Here is a 7046-nt window from a genome sequence, read left to right as displayed (position 1 = left end):
TCTGACACGACTGAAGCAACTTAGCAGCAGCAGCAGGGAACTGAGATCTCACACGCCATCAGGACAACTAAACCTATGCACCACTAAACCTAGACCCCTGAGCTCTGGGGCCCACAAGCCACAGCTGGAGAGCTCACACACCCCACGCACAGCCAAAAAACACAATAGAACTCAATTAGATACTGCTGCTAAAAATAAATAAAACAAACAAACCAACCCCAGACATCTGCAATAGTCAGTCATGCCAGTTAAGAACTAGGTGCCTCACTCAGGCAGGTACAGAAGCTGGAGGCAGATGGAGAAGCCTATAAAACCAATGTCTGAGCACTCACCAGAGATGCCTCGTTTGATAAACACCATGGACGTCCACCTGGCTATAGCCATTATCAGTAGATAGGCTCAGCTAGCAAGGGCCCTCTCTGCCCCTCAAGAACTCCTGACCAGTGAGGAGCCCTCCATGGTCTCTGAGAGTGTCCGACTCCCAGGTGACAAGAAGCCCTGGGTCCGAGCGGGGCCGGTCCTGAGCGGTCACCAGGCGAGTGGTCCGCGTCCCCTTGGCCGCCCTGCCGTCCGGCCCTCAGCTCCTACACGGAGGTCACCGAGCAGGGGCTCAGGAGCCGTCCGGGCGGGTTGAGTCCCCATCTGCCATGAGGAGATGGTGTCCGCGCACCACACCCGGAAGACAGACACAGGTTTCACCCTTGACCCGGCCAACCTGACCCCTTGGTCGCTGCCTGCACACCTGGCGCTCAGACTGCTCGCTGGGGCGGGACCAGGTACCATGCGGCAGGTGCTGGAGCAGAGGCTGCGCCTGGGAGAGCCCGCGGCGCGGTGAAGCCTCCTCGCTTGTCAGGACACACCCAGCCCTCGGCGCAGGCCTTGCGGCACCTGGACTGCTTTTTCCTCCTGCGACCTCCCTCTAGCACCTCACAAACCTGCGGCCTCGCTGGAAAAATACTGCGCCCGACCTCACAGAGCTGAGAAGTTTCCATGCGTGCCGAGAAGGTTCCCGAAGGTTCCTTATGTGCAGAGGCCTGAAGGGGTCGGGGGCCGCAATGTACACAGAGGGTATCCATCTCTTGCCGCAGCCTCTTGGGTTCCAACTGTTCCTCCTCCGCCTCTGGTTTCCGGTCACTCCCTTCCCCAGGTTTCCAGCTCTGCGGAGCCCATCTCCGGGCCCTCTCCCTCCATCCTAGCTGATAAGGGAAGCCAGACAGCCATCCAGAATTTTTTTTTTTTTTTACATATGCTATTTTTAAAGTCCTTATTGTATTCGTTAGAACATTGCCTCTGTTTAATGTCTTGGTTTTTTGGCATGTAGGGTCTTAGTTCCCCAACCAGGGATTGAACCCACACCCCCTGCATGGGAAGATGAAGTCTTAACCACTGGACCACAGGGAAGTCCCCAGACTTTAATTTTTAAGTAGGAAAAAAAGCCACAGGCTTTTATAAAACCTCGCAGTGAGATTCCAGAACATGAGATGAGCCTGGAACCACTGACATTTAAGAGGCAAATATGGAAGGGGACTTTTGAAGAAACTCAGGAGCTTCCAGTGATACGTGTCAGAAAAAAATCCAGAAAATTCTGGTATCACAAGGTCTAAGAGATGCACAATTTTAACAGAATAAGTAGACCAGAGCCTTCACTGAATTGGTTTTAGTTTGTACCAGGAGCATCCAATTCTACATCTAAAACTTAAGAGGTTTCATTATCCTGGAGGAAGAGCAAGTGTGTGTTCTTTGCAATGGCCTTCCTGTAGTGAGAAGGCTTTCCTCCAACCACAACCGCTTGGCCAGGACTTGGAACCCGGAATGTTCATTCGTGTGACCAGAACACTGGGACAAACGGGACAGAAGTACTCATTTTCCTCCACTCCACACAAGAGGAGGCTGAGCCCATTATTCTAGAACAGCAATAACATTGTCCAAATAATATAAACACAGATTGTATATACTAATTACTCACTAGTTATTGTCCCCATTTTTCATCTTAAAAGTCTTAAAGAATTTTAAGAAAAGAAAACTTGGGGCCACTAAGATGACTGTGTATGGAACCCAGTTCTATCTGGACTAAACTGATATACCAAGTACAGAACACACACGTTTTATTTGTTCAGACACCAGTCACGCGGCCCAGTGGTGAAGCAGGTGGAAACGCTCAAGGAGATGGCCAAGGCGTCTGTGATAGATTAAATTCTAGCCTTAGTGCTTCCCTTCAAACCTTCTGGGTGACTAAATCCAGGCCAGGCGTCCAGCCATCCAAGTCTAGAGCTCCCTGTACATTTCCCCAGGGTTCCCACTCACTCTGTTCTCATCTGAAATGTTTTTATAGTGATGATAAACTGACTCCAAACAGAAAAGCCCCAAAACACATGGTCTCTGTTACCGAAGCATGGGTTCCAATGTATTTCTACTATAACTATTATCTTGGCTCTTCTAATGGCTCATGAGTGTGTTAAAAAGAGAAATCTAGATAGAATCTGTGGGCAGTTAACCCAACCAAGTAAAATACCATTTGACTGAAGATTAGGTCTTTGATTTCCCAAGACCCATTTAGGCAGGAATTTCTAGGGACCCTGAAACATCAAAAACAGGTTGTGGTGAGCAATATCAACTTTCTGAGGAGTCCTTTTCCACTGGGATTTGTGACTCCACCTAGGTCCCCAGGGAAAACAAGCTTCTGGCTTCTAAAAGACCTCAAACCATGGCACTGAACGGCCAGTAGAGGTTGTTAGAGGCTCTCTGGGTTGGATAAACCCTAGCAAATGTGAATTAAGAGGCAACATGAAGGGACTTCCCTGGTGGTCCGGTGGCTAAGAATCCACCTTCCAATGCAGGGGACATGGGCTTCATCCCTAATCAGGGAGCTAAGATCCCACCTGCTGCAGGGCAGCTGAGCCCATGCACCACAACTACCGAGCCCACGCTCTAGAGCCAGGGGCCCCCTAACTAGAGAGAAAGCCTGTGCACCACAGCAAAAACCCAGAACAGCCAAAAAGGAAAAAAAAGAAGCACTATGAAATAATAGAAGAAGCAGGAAGTGGCCGAAAGGGACAGATCTACGCTTGAATCCAACTCTGCCACTTATCAGGTATAAGATCTTAGGTAGCTTCCTTATTTTCTCACAGTCCCTATTTCTGAATAATAATTTCAGAATAATATCTATTCTGCAGGATTGTCTTAGGAATCAGAAATAACTAGCCTGTTAAATGCTTAGCACAATGCTTGACACACCATAGTAGCTCTTCTGGTCAAGTTCACTTTGGCAGAACTAGAAACAGGTAAGTAGTCCACAAAGAAAGAAGCTTCTTCCTCAAGCTGCCAGTGCCAGGAAGCAACCTACCCTCACTCGGCTTGAAGTCCACCCAGAAGACAATCTAGTAAGGATGGAAATACCCCAGATAAGCAGCTTCAATGGGAAAACATGATAAAAAAAAAAAAAAAAACTCTCATCCTCTGACCAACTCTCTTTCTCTATATGACACTGCAATTTGCAAAAGCCCTAGCATGCAAACGGCAGCCACCAGCAGTAAGAGAGGCTGGTACCCAGAAGTCGCCCCTCTTTGCTGCTCAGCCTATAGTGCCTCAATTCTCATTTCCAGCATACTGATGAGTCTCTTGATTGTTATTAGTTAATTCAGTACAAACAGTGGGAAAACTCAGTGACATTTCAGAGGGGAATACCAAATGAACTTGAGCTGAACCATCGCATGGTCCCAAGGAGTGTGACGACGTGGGAATGAAACAATGGAGGCTCCTGCCAGCACCGAGGGCAGGCATAGAGCATGGAATTCAGTGTGGTTAATTCTCCAGAGGAGATTTCACAAGGGCCCAAATCCTCCAAAGCATGAAAATCACACGGGCTCTTACCAAAGAGGAAGTCAGATACAATGCAGGGAAGGGCTTGGGAGCACTGGCTGGCTGCCCGGGCCCCTGGATAAGTTGGTTTGTGTGGCCCATACCAGCAAAGACACACAAATACTTCACCAGCAAGGTAGGGCTGGGGAGACGAAACCCTTGTGAACAATGAGCATAACAGAAGCTGTCAGGGAAGGTGCTTCTTGGTAAGAGTATTGTGGAAGGGAGAATCAAGAAGGAACAATGAGCTTCCCTAATCCAACCAATTCCAGTCAAGACTAAAACCTGCTTCTACCTATGGAAGATCCCCTGGAGGAGGGCACAGCAACTCAGTCCAGTATTCTTGCCTGGAGAATCCCATGGACAGAGGAGCCTGGCGGGCTACAGTCCATGGGGTCACAAAGAGTCGGACACGACTAAAGCGACTTAGCACAGTGCGGCACACTTATCAGTAATTACGAACCACCCCCTCAAAGCCCTGTACTAGATGGCAGTTTTGGTAAATTCCAATGAAATAGGATGCCTGCCCTGGAGGAACCTATTGTCTGGTTGGGAATGCAAAATGACTCTCAGGAGAATGTCAAACTTGGGACTCCCCTGGTGGGCCAGGGGTTAAGACTCTATGTTTCCAATGCAGGGAAATTCTTGATCCCGGGTCAGGGAATTGAGATTCCACATGCCAAGCAGACAAAAAATAAATAAATAAAAGTAAAAAATAAAAACAAAATAAAACATCATCCTTGGAAGATTATGTGCCTGTCAAAATCCAGACTCATCCCTTGTCCCTGTGTTTAACCCCAGCATCCATCACATTAGCAGGTGCTTGGTTATATTGGAGAAGAGCTGAATTCAAAATCAAGATATATTGACAAGAAATAAGAGTTAAGTCAAGAAAATGTCCAGGGAAGATACTGGTGGCCAATCAAGTCTTCCCAGAAAATGTGGAAAAGCAGTGGGCTGTGATAGAGAAAAGAGGACATTTCCAAATGGATGAACCACACATATGAAGCCACAGTATAAGACATTAGAATCCTGTGTGTTGATTTACTTTTTCTTACTTCACGTGTGGTCCACAGACCACCCACAGTGGATTTTGGCCCGAGCAATTGAATTCAGATCTCTGTAGAGTGGAGCCCAGGAGTCCACATCTCTAATAAGCACCCAGGCTGTCTTGTGCTATGTGCTGTGATGAGTTGTTCAGTTGTGTCCAACTCTTTGAGACCCCATGGACTGTAGCCCACCAGGCTCCTCTGTCCATGGGGATTCTCCAGGCAGGAATACTGGAGTGGGTTTCCATGCCCTCCTCCAGGAGATCTTCCCAAGCCAGGGATAGAACCCAGACCTCCCGCGTTGCAGGCAGATTCTTTACCATCTGAGCTACCAGGGAAGCTCCCCAGGCTCTCTTAATGTGCATCAAAATTCAGAACCACTGACTGAGGGGTCTCAGACTTAAACACATACTCTTCCTTTAAAGACAGAGAAGTAGGGAAGGAAGAAAGGATGAAATAACTGTTTGGGACCAGAAAACACCTATCGGCTAGGATTTTATATAACCGGCCACAGTGGACAAAGTAGTTCCAACCCAGGATTTGTGATTTACATGATTTCTGGGCTGGTTGACTTTGCTCTCTGCTTCCTGAATCTGTCCCCTCTCTGAGTCTTAAAACCACATACAAACAGACTAGGCTGCTAATAAAGCATACTGCAGCTATTCTTACCTGAAGTGAGACAGCCCTGTTGTACTGGGCATGAAGTCCAAGACACTCATCCTTGGGCTTTTTAAGCATTTCATACTTCTCCTCCCTTGTCCCTCCCCTTCTCTTTGGGAATCAGAGCATCCTGGAATATAACACAAGAAATACCCGATTCTACACGGAGCCTAGGCAGGACCCCCCTCAGACTATCCTGGTCTTCAGACCTACACCAGCCACACCCTGGAGTCAGGCAGACCTTGGTTTGTGATCACAACTGTATCACTTATTAGCTATGTGATCTAGGCAAGTCACTTCTAAGAAATTACTTCTTTACCAGAAAAAAAATTGAGAAGAAAAAGAGCAATCTGATGGGCTTGCCATGGGGACGAAGAGGACAGGGATAAAGCAATCAGCGCAGCACCTGGACAATTAAGATGTTCACTGAACACCCACCCCCCCTCTTTCTCTATACCCAGTTTCATCCTGTTCAGGGGTCCTCTTGCATGGCTCACACAGGACAGTATCAGCTCGTAGGTTTCTGTTACACTCGCCAGCCGTGTGTCAAAAACATAAGTTTACAGACTGAATTTGAGGGAAGTACAATTACTCCAATCAAAATTAAACGATACTTTGAGTATACTGGGGTTCCCTGGTGGCTCAGACAGTAAAGAATCTGCCTGCAATGCAGGATACCTGAGTTCGATCCCTGGGTGGGCAAGATCCCCTGCAGGAGGGCATGGCAACCCACTCAGCATTCTTGCCTGGAGAATTCCATGGACAGAGGAGCCTGGCGCAGGTTACAGTCCATGGGGTTGCAAAGAGTTGGACACGACTGAGCAACTAACACTTTCACTAACACTTTTGAGTATACTGACGAATTAGCTTTTCATATACACTTTTAGATGACCCATTGGATTGGATGCCTTTGCATAATATTTTCACTTTTAGATTTCTTCGTTTTTTAAAAAAATAGTAGTTTAATATATTTATATTATCATAGATTACATAAGGGCTTCCCAGGTGGCATTAGTGGTAAAAAAGAAAAACTGCCTGCCAAGGCAAGAGACATAGGAGATGTGGGTTCTATCCCTGGGTGGGAAAGATCTGGAGTAGGAAATGGCATCCCACTCCATTATTCTTGCCTGGGAAATCCATGGGCAGAGGAGCCTGGTGGGCTAGAGTCCATGGGGTTGCAAAGAGTCAAACTTGACTGAAGTGACTTAGTGCACAGGTACACACACACATGCGGTGCGGAGCAATGTGCAGAAATAGCTCATTTAATTCTCACAGCAACCCTACCAGAGAAGGACCATAATTCCCTGCAGGGGAAACTGAGGCTTAAGAAATTAAAGTACCTTAGCCAGGGTCACACACTAGTAAGCCACCATTAAAGAACTCAAAATTGCTCAATAACCAATTGTGTTGATGATGCTGGTCTTCTTTTAACTTGAAGTATAGAGGCTGTGGTTTAACTGCTTTTAACTTCCAATGAGG

Source organism: Bos grunniens, chromosome 27, assembly GCF_055505025.1.
Source record: "Bos grunniens cultivar Pamir isolate PY7600 chromosome 27, Bosgru_T2T1.0, whole genome shotgun sequence".
NCBI lineage: Eukaryota > Metazoa > Chordata > Mammalia > Artiodactyla > Bovidae > Bos > Bos grunniens.
Note: the sequence above shows the minus strand (reverse complement) of the source record.